Genomic DNA, 27,962 nt, shown 5'->3' with positions numbered 1-27,962 from the left:
TGGTTTTGATGCTAGGAAAGTGACCTGATTAAGGCAGCCCCAAACCCTCATCTTCCAGGAGGTCATGTTCCAGGTGGGGGAGGGGCAGACACCACAAGAGAGAAATACGTAGTAAAAGATGTGTCAGGGTGGTTACCTTGTGACAGGTGCAGGACGTTGAAAGGACTTTAGGTTTTACTCAGAGATGGGGAAGTTGGTAATTCTTTTTCACGTTGCTCTCGTTTCTTTTTCAGACAAACAGACCCCTCAAACTTTTTCCATTTCTCCAACCACATTTAACGCTGCTTAGGAGAAATTCTGACAGTGCACACCCACGCACCATTTCCTAATGCTTACGATTCCATCAAAACCATGAACGAACGAATACACTTCCGTGCTCCTCTGGTGCCTCATCTGTGAGATGAACATCACAGTGCCTGTAGGGCTGTTGTATGTCAAGGCAAAACGGATGAGAACACAGCTGAAGCCCAGTGAGTGCCTGATCACTTTCTTCTGAAAGGAAAATAAGGTTCTTTTATGAGGCTCTTTTCAGGCTTAAGGAGACCCAGGTACAAAGTACCTTGTGCTGTGGTGTTCCTGCAAAGGGGGGGGGGGGGTTAGAATCACAGTGGCTTCAGGGCAGGGAGGACCTGCAGGGGTGCATCATCGGGGTAAGCCACCCGATCAGAGTGTCCCCGCCCATCTCGTGGGAAAGGCCCTGAACACCAGCTGGGAGAGTCCTCTCCTTGTCCAAGGGCCCTAGCTGGACCCCAGCATATGGCTGTTACACCTGCACTGCTCATCTGCCCTCACGTTTAAGCCCCGGGTTGTGACTGCACACCTGCCATTTTGCGGGGGGATGGGGTGGGGTCATGAGGACCAGAGAAGGATCACAAGTCCACAGGGGGTATTCCATGTCACCTAGCTCCCCTTTTGACAACACTAGTAATAATAATGAGGGCGTTCATAATAGCAGCTATAGTTACTGGGCTTTTCTTAGACACTCATTAATGCTTCACACATTTTAACTCCTCACATTCTCCCTTCGGCCCTATAAGGTGGGTGTTTTCACTATCCCCATTTTACGGATGGGCAAACCAAGGTTTAGACAAGGTACATAGCGTGCTTCACATAACAGAGCTGGCATGCGGTGGATCCAGCCATCTGGCACCAGCACCTGAAGCCTGGACCACAGCCCTCATGGCCTCATTAGGTGCACAGACAGCAGTGTGGTTCAGTGACCCTGGACTCTTACCAGAAGCGCATCCCCACACTTGATGTGGGCTCATGGGCAACTTACTTACCCTCCTGAAGCCTTAGTCTTCTTGTCTGAAAAATGGGCAGAAAACCCTCACAGGACAAATAGAGGTATAGGTCTGTGCAGAGAACTTTGTGGGACATTTCAATGTCAGCGGTATGCAGCCCATAGAACCCACTTGATGTACAAACAGTACGTGGTTCCTTTAGAATTAGGATTGTCCTTCAAAGGGCTTAGGCATTGGCATTGTTTTAATCAATGATTTCAAGCTCTATTGGATTATAACTCTTCCTTATAGGACCGCCAGCCAGTATCGTTACTTTGAGCGAAGACTGTGACTGTTTTGGTTTCAGGTGGGAGCCTCAGAATGTTTTCCCAGCAAAGTTAATTAAATGTACCCAACACTCTCCATGCACCTTCTCCATCTTTCACACAGTCAGGCTTGTAATTTCATGTGCTCTCCCTTGATCTATTTTTATACCATCGCATAATAATTTATCCCCTAAATAGATCCATCATCCAGAATTTGCATTCATTTTTTATTAAGTCTCTTGCCTGTCTCCCATAGTATCATCGGTGTTTATGCCACTCTCTGAGTAGCGGAGGGCAGAGAATTACAAGCTGGGGCATTCAAATTCTGGACCCTCGTGGCTTGCCTGCTCTGTGACCTGGGGGCAACCCTTTCCTGTTAATCCCGGTCTCAGAGCGCTCATTTATAATTGGGAGATACACCTACAAGGAAGGGTTGTTGTGCGGCTCATAGAAAGAAAGGTAGTGAAATGCAGACCCGGCAGAAGGGACCGCCATGACTAATGGCCCATCTTTGTGCGGGGTTATTGCACATTACCCAGTCCTCAGCACCATGCACGTGGTGATAGGCGGTGCGGTAAAGACAGTAAAAGTGTGGTCTGTGGAAGAAGATTGGCTGGCTCCCAGCTCTTCCTAGCAGTGTGACTGTGGACACACGATTTAACTTTGCTGTGCCTCAGTTTAGAGGAGAAACAGGTATAAAGTGCAGACGGTAATAGCACCCACCTCCCTGGTCTATATTAAGTTGCACTCAGCAGGGCGCCTGGGAAGCTCAGTCAGTTAAGCGTCTGGCTCTTGATTTCATCTCAGGTCATAATCTCATGGCTCGTGAGATGGAAACTGTGTAGGGCTCCACGCTGAGACCGCGGAGCCTGCTTGGGATTCTCTCTCTCCTTCTTTCTTTGCCTGTCCCCAACTCGTGTGTGTGCGTGTGCTCTCTCTCTCTCTCTATCTCTCTCACAAAATAAAAAAATAAACTTAAAAAAAAAAAAAAGATTCACTCAGTGGTTCTTAACAAGGAATGATCCTGCTTCCTAGGAGTCTGGGGACATTTTTGGTTGTCATAATTGGTGGCGGTGGGATGCGGCTGGCATCTGGTGGGTAGAGGTCAGGGATGAGGCTAATTACCATACAGTGCACAGGAAAGCACTTGCACAGCATAGAATTATTCAGCCCCAAGTGTTAACAGTGCCAAAGTTGAGAAACTCTCACTAATTGACACAATCCAGGTAAACCCTTGGCATCGTCAACTGGCATACAATAAGTGTCTGTCTTGAGTAACATTGGCTATTCCTGGGGAGAGTCCCAGAAGGATTTAATGTCTGCTGCAGCACTGAGATGGGAACCTTCACACAAATTCCATTCTAGGTCCCCAGAATATGCCTGGCTCCATCACACATCTCTTCCCTTGTGCCAAATGTGTATACAGCAGTCCTATTCATCCACCTTAAGCTCTGTGGGTGACAGAGCAAATCTTGATTCCTCCTTCAGTCCTTCCTGACATTTATTGCTGTGATCTGACTCACAGAACATGCTTTGCTATGGTCAGTAAAATCAACAGCTGCCTTAGACGTGGTTGGCAATTTGCTTTTGGAGTTTGGTTGGCAGGTATTGTAGAGATATGTGGATGTAGGAATCATTTGTTAAGAAAGAAGGTGGGGCTGGTGGATGTAGGGAGTGCTGGTGGATGAATGGGGTCAGGAAGTTCAAAGACAACTGGCCTTGTTTGGGGATGATCCTCACTCCTCAAATCTCACAAAAAAAAATACACTTGACAGGAAGAAGGAGCAGAAGTCTCCAGGCCTCCAGCCTTGGGAAGACCAAAGGCTCTTCTCGGGGACAGAAGCTGGAAGAGTGTCTCTTCACAGCACTACTCAGGGGGTAGGTCTGCAAGGGACCGTGGGAGTCCTCCGGCCTCTCTGGTTCCCCAAAGAGGAAACAGATCCAGCAAAATATATCTGCCAAAGCTGCACCAGAGCTCAAGCGGATACGTCTTATTGAGTATTATATCTTCACAGTCTAGTGTAGAGCTTGACACACCAGAGATGCTTAATAGGGGGCAAGTGACCTGATCAGAGTGTCCCCGCCCATCTCAGGGGAAAGGCCCTGAACCCCAGCTGGGAGAGTCCTCTCCTTGTCCAAGGGCCCTAGCTGGACTCCAGCGTACGGCTATTATACCTGCACTGCTCGTCTGCCCTCACGTTCAAGCCCTGGGTCGTGACTGCACACCCGCCATTTTGCATGGGAATAGGTTGGGGTATGGGGGCCAGAGAAAGATCACAAGTCCACAGGGGTGGCTTCATGTCACCTAGCTCCCCTACTGACAACAGCAGTAATGATAATGATGGCGCTTATAATGGCAGCTATAGTTACTGGGCTTTTCTTAGACACTCATTAGTGCTTCACACATTTTAACTCCTCACATTCTCCCTACGAGGCAGGTGCTTTCACACTATCCCCATTTTACAGATGAGCAAACCAAGGTTTAGACAAGGTACATAGCGTGCTTCACATAACAGAGCTGGCATGCGGTGGATCCAGCCGTCTGGCACCAGCACCTGAAGCCTGGACCACAGCCCTCACGGCCTCATTACGTGCACCGGCAGCAGTGTGATTCAGTGACCCTGAACTCTTACCAGAAGCGCATCCCCACACTTGAAGTGGGCTCATGGGCAATTTACATACCTCCTGAAGCCTCAGTCTCCTTGTCTGTAAAATGGGCAAAAAATCTCGCAGATGGAACGAGAGTTTGGCTCTCAGTACCTGCCAATTCCCTTCCCTCCATGAAAATGCAGTCTGCACAGAGAACTTCGGGACATTTGGATGCCACATCCCCTGCTATCCCATAATCCAGAGCTCTCTCTGCAGTATGCACAGACCCTTGCCTTGGCCACACCCTGGGGACAACTGTTGGTTTGCACACGGGTGCCTGTACACAGAGGGCAAGGAGAGTCGTAGGAAAGAGGCAGACCTCTCCAGGTTGGTAGGTGGCAGTTTTAATAAGCGAGGGAACTTACTAACCAGGCTCGTCTTAGGCATTGAGAGATGAGTAGACCTCCATACCTAACCTGCCATTATCCAAATGTTTATGCAGAGGCCCTAACTAGATTCGGTTACGTATACCATTTAGATGTCCTCAACAACACCTTACTCTCAAGGCTGCATCCTTGAAAGCAGCTCCCATCGTAGGAATGGTGGGCAGAGCATGACTTCCAAGGACAGAGGAGGGAGTGAGGAGCTTTTGATTTCCTGGGACCAGTTCGTTGATCAACTGTGGGGGGGGGGCACGTTCCCTTGATCACCTCCTCCAACAACAGAAAAATGATGTCTCTTCCTTCCTGGTGTTCTCCAGATTGTTTTATCAAAGCGCCCAGACCAAAATTAGCAGTCCTTAAATCCATGCTGAATTGAATGCATAATCAGACACAGAAAGAGGAGACGTATATACATATGTATATGTTTATATTTATATATACACAGAGAGAGTGAAAAGACACCTCCATCTCACTCCTTCTACAAAAGCTCTTGAAAATCTGCCTCCAGTGGCTCTTCAGTGGCCTTCTGGACGACACATGGGTACACACAGGGGCTGAAGCGACCTCCGCGGTATCACCCTCTGGCCAGGTTCTGGACCTTCTTCCAGCCTCCACCTCCGGCCCATCGTTCCTTGCCTCTCTCTCTCCAGCCCTCACTGGTTTTCTTTTCCCTGGAGCCTGATCCTCTTGTCATGGTCAGTGGACTCTGCCCAGCTTCACTGTGTCCTAGCTCTGTGACATGTCTGCAGAGGATGCTTGCTTAGAATGATGGCAGAGTGGAAAGGACAGAAAATCTGGAGTCAGGGAGCCAGGACGTGAGCCCCAGATGCTCCTACTGTCTTCTCAATGTCCTCCAACTCTCAGAGCCTCAGTTTCCTCTTTCATGCCACAGAGACCACGACCCCTCTTCTGCTCATGGAAATCATGTAAGATAAAGCCTACTGGACACGTCACATCAAGTGTGGTATTGATACAAATTATTATTAGTGCCTCAGCAGGGAGACACAAAGCTCCATGAGAGAAGGGACTGTGTCTTTCATGACTTCCTTATTCCCCTGTGGTGCCTGCCACTGGGTTGCCTGCGTGAACATGTATGTAACGAATTTATTGTTGAACGTGTATAAATGCAAGAAAAAGATGAACGTGATTATAACAATGCCTTGCTCCTTTTTTTTTTCTTTTTTTAAAAACAATTTTTTTTCAACGCTTTTTATTTATTTTTGGGACAGAGAGAGACAGAGCATGAACGGGGGAGGGGCAGAGAGAGAGGGAGATACAGAATCGGAAACAGGCTCCAGGCTCCGAGCCATCAGCCCAGAGCCTGACGCGGGGCTCGAACTCACAGACCGCGAGATCGTGACCTGGCTGAAGTCGGACGCTTAACCGACTGCGCCACCCAGGCGCCCCTTGCTCCTTTTTTCTCAATCCTGCCTTTTCTCTTTCTTATTCCTATTTCATTACTTTTATTTCTCATTGCTTTATGACAGAGGTAAAGGAGTAAATTGACTTAAAATGAATGCTGGAGATACAGAAAAGTCATCCCACGCAAAGGGGTACACAGATGAGGCACACTCCAATCCATACACACTGAGCCACTTCTTAGAAGATGTGGGGATGGGCGAAGAGAGAGGGGAGCAGGGGGGAGGGATGACTGATATAAGAAGGTGAGTGGATGGGCGAGGGAGGGTTCATGAGGGTTCAAGGAGGTTGTAATAAGCAAATTGAATAGGTAGGAATAAAATATCACCTCCGCCAATGACTTGTTCCCAAAGATCAGAATCAGTTCTAGGGGTGCTTGAGTGGCTCAGTTGGTCAAGCACCTGACTCTTGGTTTTGGCTCAGGTCATGGTCTCACAACTTGTGATTTCCAGCCCCTCATGGGCTCTGTGCTGACAGCACAGAGCCTGCTTGGGATTCTCTCTCTCTCCCTCCTTCTCTGCCCTGCCCCTGCTCATGCTCTCTCTCTCAAAAATAAATAAACATTAAAAAAAGAAAAAAAGAAGGAGTTCTAACCAGTAGTGGGAGGAAGTTCCCCTTGGAATCAGAGCAGGACTAACCCTTAGGCACTGGTGGGCTTTCCCTGGCATTCCTGTTTCCACTAGCTCACCTATGGCCAAGGTGGTGCCCATAACATTGTTGAAAGCCTGTCTATAGCTGATTGACTTCATTTGTCTTCATGTGTGAAACAGTTGGCTCTGGGGGGTGAGAGAGAAAACAGCGATGGGTTCTTTCTCCTACTTCTATCCCAGGGGAAAGAGGAGCAGAGGCAGACTCAAAGAGGAAGGCGCATAAAGACAGACACACGCAAAAAAGGATATTTAGAGAAGGCAAACATAATACAGAGGGGGGTCAGGGGGCTTTCACGCCCCGTGGAGAAGGGAAATGACAACATTAAATCAGGAGCCAGTGCCTCAGGGTCCCGGGTACCTCGTTTTACGCATGGGGTAGATTTGAAGCACACCTGCTTTGTTCGAGATGGGACTTCTGTGTCTTTAAACAGAGGGACTGGGGAGGTCGGGTGTGGTCCTGGAGCCCCTCCTGAGCCTACCTGGAGCCTTAGGTGACTAAGGGGCTACAGGTATATGTGTCTCATTGAAAGCAAACAAGAGAAAGAAGCCATTGATTCTGTACTAAGGGGGTGAGTGCTCATATTACAAACTAATTTTTGGTTATCAAAAAACTGATTGAGGGTAAGGGAGAGTTTGGAGGTCCTCTTGCGATTGTCTTCCTAATTTTACATCAGCGAGCATTTATTAAACACCTACTGTTTAAGTTATTTCTTTATGACATCATTATCCCATCAGATTAGGAAAGTAGAGAAAAGCTGGTATGGGAAATGTCAAGGTCAGCTGTCTTTGGTCAGGGGGAGTGAAAATGGAACGGCCCTTTTATGGGGTAGGTAAGCAGTACTCCATTCACACCTGACCTCAGCTTCCACCAGCACCCATTTTTTTGCTAGACTGTGAAGAGAGGAGAACCTTGTCAACAGCCTCTGAGTTAGGATTTTCCATCAAATACCCCAGCTGAGGTTCTCCGGGAACCTGGCCGCCTGCTGGTGCCACTCGGGTCTTCCTCAGTGCCGTGGACGGGGCTGGGGGGGGGTGGTAAGAGATGCCCCTCACCACCCTCAGGAACTGGTTTCAGGACAAGGCCCAGGTTTCTCAGGGTCGGAAGAGGGTCCCCATTCCTGCATCTCAGACAAGCAGCCTCAACCTTGAGGCTAAGGGAATTCTTACATCACAGAGCACCTCCTGGGTCTCTCATGTGGGGGTACAGCTTCCAACAAGCCGGGCAGGGTCTCTGCCCCCGGAGGGTAGGGTGTGGGTGGAGTAGGGCCTCCTATTCCAGTAGGGGTAATAGATAATGCACAAGGAGGGGAGATGAATTTCAAAAAGTGACTAGTGCTGAGAAGAAAAGGAAACAAGTGATGGGTTAGCGAGTGGGATGGAGGGTGGAGAGAGGGAGGCCAGCCCAAACCCTCTGTGAGCAGGTGACACATGAAAAGAAGCCACCCATGGGGGAAACCTTTCCAGGCCGAGGGAAATGCCAAGTGCAAAACTCTGGAAAATAGCTTGGCGTGCCTCATAGATAGGAGGAGCTCCTGGAACCTGGCTGGTTCGGGTGGGGTCCCCATACTGCCCTCTGTAATCTCATAAAGGAAAGAGAGCTTTCCAGGCCCCACCCCTAGAGATTCTGATTCAGTGAGGGCGTAGGGTGTGGAGAGAGGATGGAACAGACACCTGCATGTTTAACATGTGATTTGGATTCACCTGACCCTGTCATCCCAGCGTTCTAACAGATGGTGACATGGGGTTAATGACCAGAATCCCAGATTCGAACTCATTTTTATCCCATTAACAAGGTATTTATGATTTGGTCAAGGATTGTGTCAAATTGCAGTGGCATAGAAAGCTGGTGCAGGAAGAGGCCTCAGCAATAATTTAGCACAAACAAGGAAACGGCGCAGAGATGTTACATGGCTTTCCAAAGGCTGTGCAGCAAGTTATATCCATTCCGGGGCTCAGATCAATGGGCAGCTGAACCCTAAAAGTCCTCTCTGTGTGGACTGGTTTCTGTAGTTTTCTCCTGGAAGGCAAAAATAAAACAACTATAAATAAGATCTCAATAAGTCACACATTAAATGCCTTTGCTGATTGTCCCTCCCTGGTGACAGATGATTTGCTTTATGACAAATTATTTGCTAAGCATATGCTGAGGTAACAAAACCAGATGGGATTAGCTGCTGTATAAGGTGTTTATTTAAAAACCAGCTTGGGGGGCGCCTGGGTGGCGCAGTCGGTTAAGCGTCCGACTTCAGCCAGGTCACGATCTCGCGGTCCGGGAGTTCGAGCCCCGCGTCGGGCTCTAGGCTGATGGCTCGGAGCCTGGAGCCTGTTTCCGATTCTGTGTCTCCCTCTCTCTCTGCCCCTCCCCTGTTCATGCTCTGTCTCTCTCTGTCCCAAAAATAAATAAACGTTGAAAAAAAAAATTAAAAAAAAAATAAAAACCAGCTTGGGGCGCCTGGGTGGCTAGGTTGGTTAAGCGGCTGATTTCAGCTCAGGTCATGATCTCGAGGTCCGTGAGTTCGAGCCCCGCGTCGGGCTCTGTGCTGACAGCTCAGAGCCTGGAGCCTGTCTCAGATTCTGTGTCTCCCTCTCTCTGACCCTCCCCGTTCACGCTCTGTCTCTCTCTGTCTCAAAATAAATAAAAAGTTTAAAAAAATTTAAAAAAAAACAACCAGCCAACAACAGGAAACACTTTGATTTACAATAGTTGATCTTCAACCTTTTTTCTTCTTTTTAAAAAGTGTTTATTTATTTTGAGAGAGGGAGAGAGAAAGAGAGGGAGGAGGGAGAGTACAAGCAGGGGGGCAGCAAAGAGAGAGAGGGAGAGGGAGAATCCTAAGCAGCCTCCACACTGGCATGGGGCTCGAACTCACAAACCGTGAGATCATGACCTGAGCTGAAATCAAGAGTCGGATGCTGTACTGACTGAGTGACTCAGGCACCCCATAAATGTTTATTATTTATTTTTGAGAGGGAGATACAGAGAGCACATGAGAGTGGGGGGTGGGCAGAGAGAGAGGGAGACAGAGCCAGAGGATCCAAAGCGGGCTCTGAGCTGAAAGCAGCAGCAAGCCCTGGGCGGGGCTGAAACTCACAAACTGCGAGATCCTGAACAGAACTGAAACTGAAATTGAATGCTTACAGGACTGAGCCATCCAGGCGCCCCTTTAACCTTTCTTTAGGTCAATGAGAGGTCAGGAGAAAAAGTTGTATATTGACGATATAGTAATGTATATTACTCAATGACAATATCGACTCCAATAGTAACGTAATGTACTAAGAAGTAGTAATGAAGTAACAATGCCACCTGTATATTAGAAAAGGATGTCTTTTTTTTTTTAATTAGGGAGTTATTGTGACAGTAGCATGTATCTAGCATATGTTAAATAGCAAATTAGCATCCGAGGTCATTGTAGGTCTCAGCTTCCTGACTCTCCTACCTGTCACCACTTGCTTGAGATGGCAGGCTGCCCTCTGTGCCCTCACCTTCCCTGGGCAGCAGACTCTGGGTTCTGGGCAGACCTCAGATCCCCCAGGGTTGGAAGAGGGTCCCCCCGGCTTGTTGCTTCTCAGAAAAGCAGAATCAGTGTCAGAGAACATGAATTCATCCAAGCTTTCATGTATTCATAAGTGAATAAATTTACCAGAGCAAAAATCGCGGCACATTGTCTAAGTAGGGAGTTAAATTGCCTGATTTGCAAATGAATTTATCTGGAAATTTCCTTAATGTTTAGCCAGACACTTAATATTTTGCTTTCGTCAAAAAGACCACAAATTAGGGCACAGCCTGAAAGTTTGGGCCACATGGCCCCAATCTAAATCCAGTCCCCTTTGCCCCCATACATACCCACAGGGCCAAGGGGATAAGTGTTGTAAATCTGATTGGAGAGGAAGATGTTTAACCAATAGAATACCACAAAAACACTTTTAAGGATCCTGGAATATATGATGTTCATGCATAAGCCATACTGCGAATTGTAAATGAGTCTTACCTAATAAAAAGGGCCCTTAAGAAGAGCTGTGTAGAAACATTCTATTCACTGTCAGGTTGAATTGCTATATACGCCCGTTTCCTTACATATACAAGGAATCATGGACAGATTGGCAAGTGCAGGTGTCTGACGACTTAAGATCAATTCGCTTATGTGGGAGGGGCAATAGTGGACCTTTCCAGTGCCTCCCCAGGGCTCCCTGCTCAGCCTCACAATATGTCACAGGATGGTCACTCCAGACCTGTCCCTGTTCTCCTCCCACACATCAGTAAACTGGGCCCGTTACATTGATGATATAACGTTAACATGGGAAGACTTGTCTCTGCTGCAGGACATCCTGCAGACTTTGCTTCGAGGGAGACGGTGGCTGGTGAACCCACAGAAATTCGAGGCTCAGGCACCAGTGTAAAGTTTTGGTGAGTCACCTGGTCAGATAAGCCCCATGTTGTCTCAGAAGCTGTGGTTGGTGAGGTGCAAGCCCATCCGACCCCTAGGAACATGAGGGAGGTGCAAACCTTTGCAGGCATTTGGGGGTTTTGGAGGACTTTCATTCCCCACCTGGCACAGTACCTCCATCCCTTATGCTACCTGGTAAAGAAAGGGCAGGCGTGGACATAGGGTAAGGGAAGGCAAAAATAGTAATGAAACCGATTAAAGCCTGGGCATCTCCCAAGCAGGGCTACCTTCTGAGTTAGACGTGTCTGTGACTGCAGAAGGTGGGGGTCGCGCACTGTGGCGGAGAGGACAGGAGAAAATACCCCTAGGATTTTGGTCTTGGCTCTGGAAGGGGCAAGAAACTGACATGGCCCCATAGAGCACCAGCTCCTGGCAGTGCACAGCGCGCTCCTCCAGGTGGAGCCTCTCACCAAGGAACAGCATATCCTGGTAAGCGCTCAGCTTTTCTATCAGGGGATGGGCTGAGAACCTGTACCATCCACTCACTTCCACCATGGCTCAAACCCCCATTGTGATCAAAGGGCCATGCCTATTTGCAGCAGAGGGGCACTCTGTCCACCAGCCCACTGTTTCTAGAAATGCAGGGGTTCCTAGGTCCTGTAGAATGTGGAGCGCCTCTCTGTTCTCATGGTGGCCCCTATGGTCTATGGGGAGGGGGTGGGGGAAATTCCTGCTGATGCCTGGAAACAGAAAGGAACCATGGCAGCCAGTAGGCTGAATTCAGAGGGGTTTGGCTTGTGATTATTCATGAGTCCTGGCCACTAGCTCTTTGCACTGACAGTGGACTATTCTAAAGGGATTAGCTCTATGGCTTGGACAATGGGAAGCTGAGAGGCGGATGATCATGAGTAAGCCTTCATGTCTCAGAAAAGGTGGAAAAGACATTTGGGTTCACCTGCAATCCTGTGTTCCACGTCCTAGCTCGGACACCCGTGGCAATCAGGAAACTGATTCCCTACTCTTAGCAAGTGCCCCGTCAGCTGATACAGCTGAATTAGGTGCCTAGGAAGAGTGGCCACTGTTGTGCCGGGGCAGGCTGGCATATTACCAAGGATGCTGGATTGCCCTTGAAATACAGTGACTTGGTTAACTACATGTTCTGTGTGTTCTCCAACACCCCGGGTTGGGGCATCTGGTTGGCTCAGTTGGTAGAGTGTGCGGTTCTTGATATTAGAGTCATGAGTCTTGATATTAGAGACATGAAAGTCATGAAACCCTCCCATTGGGTATAGAGATTACTTAAAAATAAAAATCTTAAATAAACAAACAATACCCAGGGCAACTGCCAAAAGGGTCTGGAGTCAACCTCAGGAATTCCCATCTGGTGAGAGATGGGAAAATTGATTATATTGGCCCCCTCCTTCTGAGTGAGGATTCTAAATATGCCCGGTTTGTGTGGACACTTGGCCTTACTCAAGCTTTTCCTTATCACCACGTAAACCAGGCTGCCACCATTAGAGGATTAGAGAAGCTGAGTACCACGTATGGATACGCATGCCATATAAACAGTGATCAGGGGTCACATTCCGAGACTGGGCAAAAGAACATGACATTGAGTGGAAGTTTCACCTCCCCTCACACCTGCACGCAGCAGGTTTAGTGGAAAAGAAAAAAAGAGTACTAAAGCAGAAGCCTAAATTACTAACCAGTAAAACCACTGTGGCCAGGCAGACTAAAGTGCTATCCCAGGCTTTAATGCATTTGAATCATCCGCCAATAGGGTCTGTTGTTCTATATGCTACGACGGGGACCCCTACTGAGACACTCCATGCCATTAGGCTCGGAAGTTTCTGGAAATAGCCATTGCCCAGACTCTTACCGTGGATCGATGTGCTATACTGCTGAAAACACCAAGCCCCCATCATGCATCATCTACTGGAATTTGCAGTTAGACATCTCACCAGGATGGGTGAATTACTTTGCATCTCTCTGTGGGGGGAGGGGGAATCGCTCCAATCTCCCTGGGGATCTGGCTGTCCTGCTGCAGGCTGAACCTGTTGAAAATGCCATACGTGGAATGGTACATGCACCAATGAGAGAGGGGAGAAGGTGGGAGTCTTGGTCTGGCATATCCCACCCCCCAGTGCATCTCCTCACACCCAAGAGTGCTGCCTCCCCAGCTAACATGTATGGTACATACAACAAGGCTACGTTCCTAAAGCTGCCAAGCTCCCTCTCCTCAAGGCCAGGTGCACACGCTCAGTTTTCCACTGCTACAATCATTTGGCTCGTCTTTGTCTCCCCCATTGGCCTAGAAGACAGCACACACAGAAGCCCTTACTGAATTCCCCCGGCAAGGCCTGTCTTTACCGAACACTGACGTGTCTAATGGGAAAAGCTGTCCTCCAAAGTAAGATGGCCTTGGATGTTATGACTGCCTTGCAAGGAGGCACCTGTGCCATTATCCCAACAGAATGTTGTGTGTTCATACCTGGTGAGTCTGCTGATGTACCATCTTTTTTTTTTTAATTTTTTTTTCAACGTTTTATTTTATTTTTGGGACAGAGAGAGACAGAGCATGAACGGGGGAGGGGCAGAGAGAGAGGGAGACACAGAATCGGAAACAGGCTCCAGGCTCTGAGCCATCAGCCCAGAGCCTGATGCGGGGCTCGAACTCACGGACCAAGAGATCGTGACCTGGCTGAAGTCGGACGCTTAACCGACTGCGCCACCCAGGCGCCCCTGTACCATCTTTTTTAAATCACGCGAGGACACAAGGGAACATCCTGAGTGATCTGATCCCAAACCTACAGGTTTTAATAAATCAGTGGTTCAGACGATGGGGCTCTTCATGGAGAATATTGTTTGGGGGAGAATGATCTTAATCTGTGTTTTCTCTTGACTGTGCCTAGGCTGTTGCTATGGTAGCTGTCTCAGGGAGGCTGAAGAGCTGTCCCAAATGAGCCACCCTGAAGCAGCAAGGGGTTTCCCCTTGCTGACCCCTCAGGCACACAGTGGAGGAGGGGGGCATGTGAGATTAGAAGAGCCGGTCAAGAGGGGTGGAATGTTGAAGGAGGTGATCGAGAGGACGAGACCGCTGGTTAACCCCGAGCTTGACCCAGGGCAGTCGGAGGCTCCTCAGTCCCTCTTGAAATGTGCATTCTGCTTGCCTTCCCCACACTGCCCAAGGACACAGCTTTGCAGAGCAAGGTGTTGTTGAGAACATCTGGGTGGCACGTGTGACTGAGGCCAGTTAAGGCCTCTACATAAACATTTAATGTTCTAGCAAGCAGGCATGGAAATCGACACTTCTTGTGGTGCCCAAGACAAGCCTTGTTAGTTCAGTTCCCGGCTTATGTAACCCGCCACCTACCCATCTGGAGAGGTCTGCTTCTTTCTTGGTCTCTCCTTGCCGTCTGTGTCCAGGGGCCAGATTGCAAACCAACACCACCTCTGCCCCCATTGAATCCTGAATTGTCAAGGGTAAGAAATGTGTTGGATTCCTCCTCATTTCCCCCAAACCAGTACAGGGTGTGGTGCAGATGGAGTTCAACACACTTGTTAACCAAACTGATGAGCCAAGATTAGATTCATGGGGGAAGTCTTCCTGTAGGAGGAGGGACTTGAGCTAAAAAATGGACAACAGGGATTGATTGGCCTGGTGGGGAGGAGGGATAGGGCTGCTTTCTGTATGTGGAAGGAGGAAGTGGTTCATAGTGTGTGTGTGTGTGTGTGTGTGTGTGTGTGTGTGTGTGTGACTTGGGAAGTGGGATAGAAATGCTTGCCCCTTCCTACATTTGGGAGGGAGTGTTTGGATTTGCTTTTTGAGCCTGTGTTTTGGAGGCAAGCATGCCTGAGTTCAAGGCCCAGCTCTGGAACTTATTAGCTGTGTAACTTGGTGGAGGCATCTTCTGTGAGTCTCAGTTTCTCATCTGTATACTGGAGGTGATATTGCAGCATATACCTGCCACGGTGGTTGGAAGGGTTAAGTGAGTTAAGACACGCTCACACACGTCTTGACATATGACAGGTTCTTAATTTTGGCACCCTTGTTTTGAAGACCCTCTGCCTGTCTAGGCAGGGGTCTGGGACCTCGGAGGTGGAACACGGATGAGGTTGGGTACCCTCTGGCATTTGTGCTTCCTTGCGATGCTTCCGCACCGTAAGCTCCCAGGATCAATACATCAGTAATTCAATGCCACATGCTTATTGCCTCAGAGAGCATCCGGATTCTGTTCTGTTTGGGTCTGGTTTAGGGCAGATAGGATGGAGAAATATTTTGAAGTAGATGCAATCCAGGAGGGACATTCCCTAGGCTGCCTTCTTCTCAAATGCCTTCCAAGGAGTATTTAAGCTTGGCGTGCCCTGGGGACACCAGGTTGGCTCAACAAGGCGCCTCCATGTGGCTCTGCCCCAGCTTGGCTGTGTGCACTGGGTTGGCCACTGGAACTTTCTGTTCCTTTCCTCCTGATGAGGATTTAGCATCCCTGACTCCATAGGTTTCAACCAATTTGATCCCTGGCGCGGGGCAAGCCACACCCACCTCCTAGCAGGGGCTGACTTCCAGTGGATTTTCAGGAAAAGGAGGTAGGCTGCTCAAACCCCAGTCCTATGCTCCCCACCTCTATCTCCAGCTGTGATTCCATCTGGCAAATCCGGGGCCAGAACACACACAGCCCAAAGGGGGCCAGCCAGCCCTACCTGGAACCCCAGCTGTCTTTCTTTTGCAGATACAGAACCTCAGGATAGCACAGCGGCTCTGTGGGGTGGGGGCTACTTGTTGCTCCTTATCCGGGTCTCCGCAGGGGCTTCCTAGCTCCCTGGAATGTCCCCCTCCCGCCGGCCGGTGGCAGAGGCACTGTGGTTTCTGGGTTGCTTCTTACCTTCTGCACATTCAGCATCTCCCCTCTGAGGGCCCCGGGCTGAGTGTGTGTGACCTGGGAGCAGAATCCCAGCAAAGGAATTCTGCCTCCACCCCCACACCTGGCTCTCGGGAGTTTATCCAGTGCCTCCCTGCCATCTATCTACGGGGAGGGGTGTCACGTCCTCACTCCACCTTCAGCGAAGGCCGGCCCCCCTCCCACTAGCTCCTCCCAAAACGGCCAAAAAGAAACTTTCGCGGGTTTCCCCCCTCCCCCCGGCCTCTCGCCCCCGTGCCTCTCTGCCCCCCCTCCCCCCCCCCCCCCCCCCGTCTCCCCCGCCTCCCCCACCTCGCAGCCCGGGATAGGGGGAGGCGGGGGAGGGGAGGAGGCCGGCTCGCTCGGCGGCCTCTGGGTCTCGCCTTACTTCCGGGAGGCGGGGGAGAGGCGAGGCCCGTGGAGCCCCCGCGTCCTGCCAGCCTCCGGGTCCGCGCCTGTCCGCGGTGGCGCGCTGCCCCCTCTCCGGGGTGCTGGCCGCGGCCCGCCGGCATTTGGAATTCCGCCCGAAAGAGGGGGCTCGGAGGAGGCGGCGAGGAGGGCCGGCGGCCGGCGGCGAGAAGCGGAATCCGGGGTCCGGAGCGGCGCGGCGGCGGCTCGGGAGGCTCGCGCTGCGCCCGCCCGCAGTGCATCAGCGTGGCCGCGCGACATCCCCGGGATGCTCACCGCGGGGCATTATGCGCTGCCTAACAGGCTCCGGGCTGCCGAGCGACTTGTTTGAAGCATTTTCTCCCTCGCTCTCGCTTTTAATCTTGTCTCTAGTGGCGTGTGTAGGGGGGAGGACTTTATTTCCATTGGCTAAGCTCTCCCTTCCCACCCACATCTCTTCCACATCACCTTGGTGTCTCCCTAAATAAAACCAGCCCTCCTTATCGCCTGGAAAAAATCAGGAGCTAGAGTTTGAATGGGTTTATATAAACACTCACCCCTGGCAGCGTGCGGCTGGGCTCCCAGGATAAACTCCAGGCGTCTGGCCTGATGCTTGCCTTGCCGTGTTCTCTCCCTTGAACGTCAAGGTTTAAGCAGAGCCCGAGGACTGGGAACTCTTCTCCGAAATTGGATCAACCTGAAGCCAGTTACGGAACTGCACAGGGTCCCCATGGACCTCAAAGAGAGCCCCAGCGAGGGCAGCCTGCAGCCCTCTAGCATCCACATCTTCGCCAACACCTCCACCCTCCACGGCATCCGCCACATCTTCGTGTATGGGCCGATGACCATCCGGCGTGTGCTCTGGGCCGTGGCCTTCGTGGGCTCCCTGGGCCTGCTGCTGGTGGAGAGCTCCGAGAGAGTGTCCTACTACCTCTCCTACCAGCACGTCACCAAGGTGGATGAGGTGGTGGCCCAAAGCCTGGTCTTCCCAGCCGTGACCCTCTGCAACCTAAACGGCTTCCGGTTCTCCAGGCTGACCACCAATGACCTGTACCACGCCGGAGAGCTGCTGGCCCTGCTCGACGTCAACCTGCAGATCCCGGACCCGCACCTGGCAGACCCCACGGTCCTGGAGGCCCTGCGGCAGAAGGCCAACTTCAAACACTACAAACCCAAGCAGTTCAGCATGCTGGAGTTCCTGCATCGCGTGGGCCACGACCTGAAGGATATGATGCTCTACTGCAAGTTCAAAGGGCAGGAGTGCGGCCACCAGGACTTCACCACCGTGAGTACTTGGCTTTCAGCTCACTTTTGCGCATGGTTCTCTTGAGAAGTGCCACGCTGGGGTCTCCGCGTTCCCCGGAGCAGGAGAGAGCGTGGTGCCTGAGTCGAAGGCCAGGAGGGTAGTTGGCCAGAGTTGTTGGAACTGGTTGGAGCGGTGTGCCTGCCAGGATGGGGCAGTGTGGTCTGGTCAGGCGTGGAGGGCGAGCAGGGGGCCTGCGGTGGGGGATCGCTTCCCCAGATGTGCTGAGCTGGCTTCCTCCCAACTAGAGGGAGGAGGCCTGAGCTGTCCGCTGTCTGGGGCACTTGGTCGCTGAGCTGTGTGATTGGAACAGCTTGTCATTGACGAGGTGGCATTTTTTCCCCCCTCTCTGTCTCTTTCTCTGCTCGGAAGTGGCATCAGGCACTGCATCCTGTGGGCTGGGCTGGAGCTGAAGCTGCCAGAGAAGGGGGTGTGGGGCCCCAGACAGCCTGGGTGCTATCAGTGGCTTTGGGAGCTTGCTGGAGCAGGTGATGCTCACAGGGGTGGAAGTCTCTGTGCTTCCTTTTCTTGCGTGGATTCCGAGCTCCGTGTGGGGAGAGGAGAGTCGGGGGCGGGGGACCCCCCGGTCTCCATCTGGTCTGCTGGCAGGTCGGAAGCAAAGAGATGTCCAGGGTGCTTGGGCCCAAGAGGAGCGTGTAAGTGGAGGCCTGTGTGTAGGAGGACGGTCAGGGAGATGCCTGTGAGGGCGAGGCGGTCCAGGCTGGCTTGTCTGGGAGCTTCGGCTTGAAACTCAAAGGCTCGGGCTGCTGCCTGTGCAGTCGCTTAACAACGTGGATGCCAGAGGAGTGGTGTGGGGAGGGGGCGAGCAGCTGTGGGATTGGAAAGCCTGGAGGAGGAGTGTGGAGCTGAGTAAAGAGGAAAGGCAGAGGGGGATGTGGCTCACGTTCAGGATGGGGCTTCCTGGAGGGGCAGAGAAAGGATGGGAGGAGAGCTGTCGCTGCCAGGGTTCTCCGTTTGCCCAGTTAGTGGGCTGCTAGGCATAACTTGGCATAAGGGGGTGAGACTGCAGCTATGCACGCCTCCTTGCTTCAAGGCGGGTCTGGGGCCTCAGGGGCTGTGGGACCCTCCAGAAGCCCAGGGTGGCTGCTTCTCCCATAGCTGCCTTAGGGAGAAGCCAGAGCTTTTGAGTCTCCGAGCCTTGAGCCAAATTGCAATGGTAGGTTCTGGATGACAGGTGCAGCAGTTGCAAAGGAACTGGATGGGCTCTGTCACCAGCACTTGTCCGGGGCCCTGTGCCTAATTAAGACATGCCCCACCTTGCTGGTAGTGCACCCATTCTCCACCTGCTCTCAGGTCCACTGCCTGCTGGCCTCTTGCTCTGAGTTTCTGCCATAACCAGTTAATGCCATAACCAGTTTCTGTCTGCAGCCTCTGTGCTTGCAGTTAGCTGTCTGTGATTCTGGAAAAGCCCACAGTGCCGGGGGTGGGGGGCATCCCATAGAGCTCTGTTTCCTGGGGGAGCTGTTTTTACCATCCGTTTCAAACACTGTGAGGAAGAGCACAGCAAAAGCAGTGGCAGTGCATTTATACGAAAGGGGAAGGGGGTCTGAACTGGAGGAAGGGACCGGCCGTACTGGAAGCCCTTCTGAACGGAGCAAACGACTCTCATACATTTCATGCACAAACGATGGTCTAGGTGGCTTGAGAGAGGAGGGGACGATGCCTCATTCTCAGAGGCTGAAACCATCCCTGTATCCCACCCCGTGCTTTCTAGTGCCGTGGCAACGCTCAGCTTCACCACTGCACCTTGCAGCTCAAAAATGCACTCAGCTGTTCCTCTGTCTGCCTGAACGTACCCGGAACACACTCAGAGAAACTGCGGTAGCAGACCCCGGACCGAGATCTCAAGCACCCTCGTCACTGCGTGTCCAACTAGTGGTTTCCTCTCAGTTCATGATCAAGTTCCATTTCCAAGTAAAGGTTCTTTGGCCCACAGCTGACGTTTTGCACTTAGCCCATAATTGGAGGCCCCGGAGTCCCAGGAGACCAAAGATCAGGCCTTAGAGCCTTACCTGAGCCTTTGACCTCTCCAAGATGTCTCTTAAATAGTAAAGGTGCTTGTGGATATGGTTTATGAAATAGTAAGTGGTATGTCATTATCTGCTGTCCTCAGCAAGTCCAGGGCTCATCTGGCCGGGTGTCCCTCCTTGGACTGACCCTCAATGTGTGACCTCCCCCAGCACCGAAAGGGGGATGAGCCTCGGGGCTGGATCTCCCAGCTGTTTGGGCAGTGTCAAAAAGGGCATCCACTCGAGGAAACCTGGAGGAGGCCCCAAGTGGATGGCTGACCTTTCTCACCCTCTGAGCACAGTGGGAAGCCATGCTGAGCCTCTGTGAGAGGGGACATGGCACCAGGTTTGTTCCAAGACCTTGCAGTGAGGGGTAATCCTTCCCACTCCCCCTTTATACCCCTGTACCTTTTAGTCTGGGGTATAGTATGCTGATTCTGGGGCTCTTGCACCGGAAGAGGGCAGGGAACCTTGCTGATGGGGGAAGTCAGTTCACTGGCCTTCTTGCCCATTCCATCTCTCCGCTGCTCATCCCTCTCCATTTGGCTTATTTATTAGGCCCTGCCTGGGTTTTTCCCATGCTGAGTGGCTTCTTTCTTTACATGCGGTGGCTGACTTATTAGAGAAGTTAAGTATGGGGGAGGGGATGTCCCAGGTGGATCGCTTTTTCCGTTTTTCTTTTTCTATAAAACATACCTAGTGCTGTCTCCAGGGCTAATGCTTTTGCATAAGCTCTTATTCCAAGTTCTTAGCTGGTGTGCAATGAAGTGCGTAATACCCTTTAATTAGTGAATGAGCCATGATTCTAGCAGAGGGGAAGGCTGTTTGTGGAGGTTAAAAGTCCCAAGAAGCCAGGTGTGGAATTCTCACCGCCATGTATACAGGTGTGTTCCATGCTCATGCAGGTACATTCTTAGCCCTCATCTGGGACAATCTGAATGCAGATAGGCATGTATTTGTCCTTCCTGGGAAAGCCGAATGGGACTTACTTCCGTAGTGCCTGCTTGGGGCGGGGGCGGGGGCGGGGGGGGGGGGCGTTTGCCATGCTGACCTCAGGTGGAAGGAGGGAGATCTGGATGGGGTGTCTCTGGCCATGGTGGTGGGTGATCTAAGGATAAGGTTAGGAACAACCTCTTGGCTTGAGGAGGTTTGAATCACAGCTCCATCATTTTCTAGCTTATTCCCTGGGTCATATTTTATGTCCTCTCTAGGCCTCAACTTGCTCGCTGTAACATCTGGTAGTAATACGTGACTTTGTAACTCACAGGGTTGTTGGGGGATGAGGAATGTGAGACAATGCATGTAAATGTCCTTTTGTACATTGTGCAGATGTAAGGCGGGGCTGCTATCCGTGTTAGCAGGGGATTATTATTGTCCAGCCCCCCTGCCCTATTCGCAGCCCACCGTAGGAGTCAGCTGATGAGTAACGCTGTGAGCAGAAACGGGGGGGGGGTGGAGGTGGCTGCAAGGTGTTTGGAGCCCAGGGTTAAAGCCCAGCCTTGTGTAAATGGGATTGCTTGGAGCGGAGGTCACAGCTGGGTTCAATAGCTAACTGTGACAGACAGGTGGCAATTCCATTGTTTGTGACTAGCACGTGACTGTTTCACGCTGTTTCTCTGCTCATCACATTGGGGTTCATCTGCCTCCAGGTTCAGGAATGCAAATGACCCTTCAGTTGGCACTTTTAATTTGATGTCCGTAATTGTATGTGTTTGCGCTTTAAATTTGAGATTTCTTTCATTGACCTTTCCTTACTGAAAGAAAGGTCTCTCCACAACGAGATCTTGTTAGATCTTCTTCATCTACATCGCATAGCATTACAGAGATGTAGAGGTGAGGGTTTAGGACTCTCACTGGAATTCCTGCCCAAGGCTGGCGGATCCGCACCCAACCTCTCAATATTTCTTATTACATGAGCAGCAGGTGCACGAAGATGGTGAGCTTTGGGGAGAGAAGAGTTGGAGTTCTAACTGTACCCCCATTTGCTGTGTAATCGTAGGCAAGTTCCCTAACCTCACTTTCCATTTATTTATTTATTTATTTATTGAGAGAGAGAGAGAGAGAGAGAGAGAGAGAGCGTGAGTGGGTTAGGAAGAGAGGGAGAGAGAGAATTGAGAATCCCAAGCAGGCTCCGCACTGTCAGCACAGATCCTGATGCAGAGCTTGATCCCACAAACCGTGAGATCATGACCTGAGCCAAAATAAAAAGTCAGGCACCTAACCCTACTGAGTCACCCAGGCACCCTTCCCCAACTTTAAAATAGAAACAATAATACCTGCCACTGGGAGCTGCACCCATTCAGGGAGGTAAAGTGCGACAGCAGCCAGTGAGTGGCCCAAGCCTGGTGCGTACAGGGCAGGCCCCTTGCTTTGCTTCGTGTCCCACAGGAGTATGACTGAGCCTGTGCTAGACGTTGGCTCTCTTGACTCCAGGCCAGTGTTCTTCCCACTCCTCCTTACCGTGACTCACCACCAGCTTTAGAGCACAGGCGACTGCTGTGATGGTGGGATTTGTAATTTTCACAGTAGTCAAACCTTCACATTTTTCAGCGCTTTGGTCCATATCAGTTCTGCTGCCTAGACACCATCTTGGCTTCCACGAACCAGCTCATGGCTACTAATCTCACCCCGGGGAGCTCGTGCCCCCCAAGCCCCGAGAAGCGTGGAGTGACCTCCATACGAGGCGTAGTGTTTTTATCACAGTGTGGCATGTTACCGCGTGTTCCTTCAGTCGTCCCTTTATCCATCAGAGAGGACACCTGCTATGCAGCGGTTATAAAGCCAGACCAGTTCCTTGTCATCTGAGAGCTCACAGCTCGTTTCCCAACCCTTTCTAGATGGGGAGCTAGTTGAGAGCAGGCATCTTGTCTTCTCAAACACGTTCTCTGCATACATCCTGCCGACAGTTGCTGATTAAACAGTTGCCTTCTGTTTCCCAAACGGACCCAGAATCCTTTGCTCGTGGGCCTTACTTACTTTTTGCTCTCCCACCTCTCTCTCCACGTCTATTCATTTAAATCCTACTCATCCTTTAAAATCCAGCTCTAATATCTCTGTAGCCTTCTCCAGGAAATCATTGCCGGTCCCTCTCCCCATGACCGTAATCTAAATGAATCTCTTCCTCCTCTGTCTTTGAAAAAGCATCTTGGCTCATATTCGTCTGTCAGAGCGCTCACTGTGCCTTTCCTAGCATTACACGCAGAAAGTGTTTACGCTAGAAGAGACCTCAGAGATGATTTAATTTAATACCTGAATTCCTTAACCAGTGATAATTTTTAGACATTGCCTATTTCTGTCTCTCTTCCCTGTAAGACATGATGTCTTTACTGACCTTCTATTCTCAAGACTTGGAACTGCTTAGCACATGGTAAGCTCTCAAAGTGTGTCTTCAGAGTATGTTAAGGGGGATTAAAGTTATTGGAAGCTAAGGTGACACTATAGCTGATACGGCCATTTTTCTCAGCTTCCTTTTATGATGTAGGTATCTAGGATCCCACCTACACCAGGATGGCATGTCTCATTGTTAAAAATTATTATCATACCGCACTTTCTGATGACAGAAACAGTTCATGCTCATTGGAGAAAACTTGGGCAGTGTGGGGAAGGAGTAAGGAAGGAATAAGAAAATTGCCTATGGTAGCATCCCGGACATAATTACATGTATTACTTTGGCATTTGGGAATAGCTCCATCCGGTCACATAATGTGTGCGTGTTTGTGTACCCTTGTGCCTGGGATCACAGCTTCTGTACATGTGGTGCCTTGTCTGATGTGCAGCACACTTCTGATCAGTGTCAGCTAGCTCTCTTCTTCTTGGGTCCCCAGGGTAGCATCCGGGGTGTTAAAGATGCCCTTAAAGGTCCATTCAGAGTGAAAGTAAAATCCAAAGGTATGTTGGGGCACCTGGGTGGCTCAGTCAGTTAAGTGTCCGACTTCGGCTCTGGTCATGATCTCGCACTCCTTGAGTTCAAGCTCTGCATCGGGGTCTGTATGATCTCACAGTTTGTGGGTTTGAGCCCCTCCTCGGGCTCTGTGATGACAGCTCAGAGCCTGGAGCCTGCTTGAGACACTGTGTCTCCCTCTCTCTGCCCCTTCCCTACTTTCTCTCTCTCTTTCTCTCAAAAGTAAACAAAAAAATCCAAAGAGATGTCCAATCAATACCCCTCTTGTGAGACGTGTTTTGTCTTATCTGCCAGAAGCACCAGGGATAATTTGTGGGAGCGAGTGGAAACCACCCCTCTTAATTCAGCCTTCTTGGATTTTAGGTTCACAACTAAACACCACGTACTCTCCTTCGATGGCACTTTATTGACAGTCTAGCTGTGCATTTACCTGAAGCCATCTTGACCCCACTGTTTGTTGCATGTTTGCTAGGATGAACCACAGATGTGTTCACTGACACTAAATTAGATCTCCCGACTGAGGCCTGACCCTGTTCCTAGATGCGGCACAACTTTAGGACTATGAGGAACCATGAGGACCATGGACCATGGACCACGGAGACCATGAGGTTCTCTTTGCTTAGAACATTCCTGCCTGCCTCAGTCCACCGTGTGGAGCCTAACTCCCCATCACCTGTAAAGTCTCTGGGCACTACGTCTAAATTGCACCTTTACTCCTTAAGATACCTGGAAGTTTTGTGAGCATTTGCCGTGTCCTTGGAGAGGCGACCCCTGCCAAGCTAAGTGAGCGGTTTTCCGTGAAGCTGGTTCCGGTCTGTATTACTTTAGGTTGCGGCTCCCTGGAAAACAAGTTTTCAGGGGTGTACTGAATTCTCTCTGATGTGTTGGATGGCTGGGGCAGTGACCGGGAGCTGACTGTGATAATGACCCACACCATCTACTTGCAGAGAAAAGCTGATGTTACTGCACAGGCCACTTAGTGCTTAGCTGCTGGTGGGGGAGAGTCTGTGTGTCTGTGCCTCTGTCCCTGGGAGCTCTTAGACCTCCAGAGTGGCTGATGAAGGAAGGCTACCCGAGAGCTTATTGAATTGGTAATTGGTCCTTTCCCCATCTCTACAGGGCTTCCCTTTTCCTCTCTACAGAAAGTCCTTCCCTTAATGAAGAGATGAGTTCTAGAAAATTTTCTGCAAAGTGAATCCTAGTTTGCCGCGGATGCCTAGAAGAAGAGCTGACATGGGATCCCATTGAAAAAAATCCCCCGAAGACTGAATTGGCAGCTTTTAGCATCAAGTTTGCTGTCAGAGCTATTGCTCCGTAGAACAGTTCATATTTCAAAGTGCCAAGCAAGAATCCCGTGTTCTCCATCAGACCAAAAATATACCACCCAGGTCTAGTGATACCTGAAAGTATGCTGGGTGTTTTCTCTTTTTTTGTCTGCGTGTTTATGTTTGATGGAACTGGGTTGAAATAGCAAGCCGGACTGCAGGGTCATTGGACTCACAATCTATTATAACCTGAAACGGATGGCCTACATCATAACCCCTGCAAGTGTGAAATTCCATATATCACATTTCTCCCTTGCTGTGGACTGAAAACTAGTCCATGCCGCCTGGCCTGAGTGGTTACTGGGTAGCAGATGCTTCCAGACACGCATGTTTATTATTTGAAAAATCTGAGGCATGTGATAGAAGCCTGTTGATCATGTTGGGCTTTATTGGGGAAGAACATTCCAAAAAGTCACATCCCCTGGGTGCTAAAGCATCTTTCTATTTCCCAGTACTTATTTTCTCATGACTCAGGTACATTCCGTATTGATTACCTTAGTGATCATGGAAATTTATACTCAAGAAATAAAGCACGAAACACAGAAGGAATGTATTTGGATTTAATTGACTTCTGTTGATTGAGTTGTACAACCTTGGGCAAGGTAATTAGCCTCTGTGGGCCTCAGTTTCCTCGTCTATAAAATCAGGGGGTTGAACCCGGTGATTCCAAAGGCCAACCTGTAGAAGCCTAAATGCAATAAAACATAGCCAACATTTATTTTTCTGATCCCACATTTGTTACCTGAAGCTACGACTTTTATATTTGGTGGAGGGAGCTGGTGCTTTTTTCTTCAAACAGACACATTTATCCATTTATTTGTTTGTTTTATTTAGATAGATCTGCAAGTGGAATCTGAAACACTGACTGGCTGTAGTGGGGTAAAGGGAGGCACAAACCCTACTCTCAAAATCCTGTCCATGAGCCATTATGTGTCTGGCTGCAGCCTGTAGGTGTGACTGGAAGTTTCCATCCCACTAGTCCTGTGCTTGTGAGCGGCGGTGCATGCATGAATTAGCAAGGGCACCCTTGGAAGATGCTTTCCAAATCCCCTTTGCTGATGTGAGCAGTACAACTCCTGACCACTCATATCTGTACCAATGGCACTGCCACTCCTGGAGATCTCTGGGAAGTTATTCACCTCCCCGCCGCCTGGGGGCAGCCGACGGCCAGCGACTAATTGACCCAGGAGTACAAATTGCCAGCCATCTTGCCTCAAGATGGAACCAATTATGGTTGACGGTTGACACTCCAGAGCTTCCCATGGGATCAGGCTGAGCTGGAATTTTCCTGTGGTTTCAACATCCTTGCTTACCTTTTCTCCCTTGCTGGTATCCTGCACGCCTCCCTCCCTTCCAGGCTCTTCCTGACGTCATTCCCCCAGTAAATCCCCTGGAGGAGAAACCCCATCTCAGTCCCCGCCAGGGACTATGACCTATGTGTTGGTGAGTTTTAGCTTCTCCATCTGTTTGGTAACATGGAGAACCACCCAGGCATATGGACCTATGTCTGCCTTGGAAAGAAGGAAGTATCGGTTTCGAAAGTCTTTTAAGACTTGAACTTTCTGGATCTGTGTCCTCAGCTGGGGCCTGTAACAATTTCCAGGGGACATATATTTACATTTATATTTATATTTATATTTACATTTATATTTATATTTATATTTACTTATATATAAGTATATATATATGTACACACACACACACATATATATATATATATGTTTATGTATTTATATATTTGTAATTCAAATGATCATCTGTCCAATCAGGATTCATACCACTGGGTGCAGCTGGTTTGTCCTTCTTTGGACCTTCTGGTCCAAGGAAAGCCCTTCCCAAAGCTGCCCATATCCTAAGAGCTGAGCTATCCCTAGTCTCTCAGCTGCTGCATACCCCCAGCTGCTCACATTCTAGCTCACACCTTCACCAACACCTGAATTCTCATCTTTTCCCAGTTCTGCTCCCTCTGAAAACCTCCCTTTCCCATGCCCCTCCCCCAGCCAGCCCTTGCTGCCATTTCTTCCTGGATGTGCATCAGCCTGGCTTTGAGCCACAGGGAGGAGCCTTCCGTGGTGGCAGTGGCTCGGGCCCATCTCTAAAGCAGGAGGTGGTGAGCGATGTTTGGCTGACCAAGGGTGATGCTCCTCGTAGGTCACAGAACCCATGAGTGATGAGGAGTGAAGGAAAGAACTGAGACCAATAGCCTGAAGAGGGAAGTAGGTGACCCAAGGCAAGGCAGTTGCTTTCCTCAAACCCTTGGAAGGCAGGCCTAGGGAACAGGAATAAAGCTTTCTTTGTGCAAGGCCAAGGGCAGAGCTAACAGCAGTTGGGGGTGGGGGACAGAAGTTCAGAGAGGTGGCTACCTGCTGATTGGAGGGAGCTCTCCCGGGAGGTTAGAGTACCTGTGCCCTGTCATCAGCCCCAGCCAAGGCTACACAATTGCTTATTGGCAGTGCTGTGGAGGTAGATCAATGTCAAGTGAAGAGTTGGATTTACTGGCCTCTAAAGTTACTTCCAAAGCTGAGCATCTTTGATTTATTTCCTTCCTGAACAGATATTTGAAGTCAGAGGTGAGGGCCATTGGCCTTTGGCTTTGGAAAGAATGGATAATAGATGCAAGCCAGCTCACACAGCCTGCAGAACCACTCTATTTCCCAATACTGTGTAGTGCTGATGCTAAGTGTTTCTGAAGCCGGGAATAAGAGGGTGCTGGGGGACAGTCCTTATAGAGGAGAGAGTGGATACGCAGTTCCTTCAGACAGGAAGTGTGTGGGTGCTGGTAGCCAGGGCTTGGGGTGGCTGTTCAAAGAGCTGGCCTCCCAAAGTGAGTGTGCATGCCTTCCTTGAGAAGCAGTTCCCAGAGGAATTTGTCATAAGTTCTAGGCTCTAGATCCAAACCTAGAGAGCAGATCTTGGGGTGGTTTGGTCTGGCCTGGTTCCATGTGGAGTCTGGGGAGACTGGGAGGTATACGGATTAGAGATGACTCTGGGGTGGCTGGGGGGTAGAGATAGACCCAGCTACAGGGGCTGGGAAGGAGGCTGATGCCAGGGCAGGGCCCAGAGGATGCCCTGCCCAAGAGCAC

General features: G+C 50.3%; 1 long non-coding RNA gene across 2 annotated transcripts; it reads right to left on the bottom strand.

Annotated features, from left to right (window-relative positions):
• Positions 1-8,436: 8,436 nt before the first annotated feature.
• LOC125152198 (uncharacterized) lies at positions 8,437-16,511 on the bottom strand. 2 transcript variants are annotated; one of them, XR_007147079.1, is made up of 3 exons: positions 16,322-16,511; positions 12,915-13,089; positions 8,437-8,667 (listed from the first exon to the last, which is right to left on the bottom strand). It is a non-coding gene; the product is annotated as an uncharacterized LOC125152198 (long non-coding RNA). The 2 variants fall into 2 exon arrangements; XR_007147078.1 differs by lacking the exon at positions 16,322-16,511 and adding an exon at positions 13,236-13,345.
• Between the last annotated feature and the right edge of the window lie 11,451 nt (positions 16,512-27,962).

The sequence above is a fragment of the Prionailurus viverrinus genome, chromosome E1 (assembly GCF_022837055.1).
Source record: "Prionailurus viverrinus isolate Anna chromosome E1, UM_Priviv_1.0, whole genome shotgun sequence".
Taxonomy (NCBI): Eukaryota; Metazoa; Chordata; class Mammalia; order Carnivora; family Felidae; genus Prionailurus; species Prionailurus viverrinus.
This window is presented reverse-complemented; position numbering and strand designations above follow the sequence as displayed.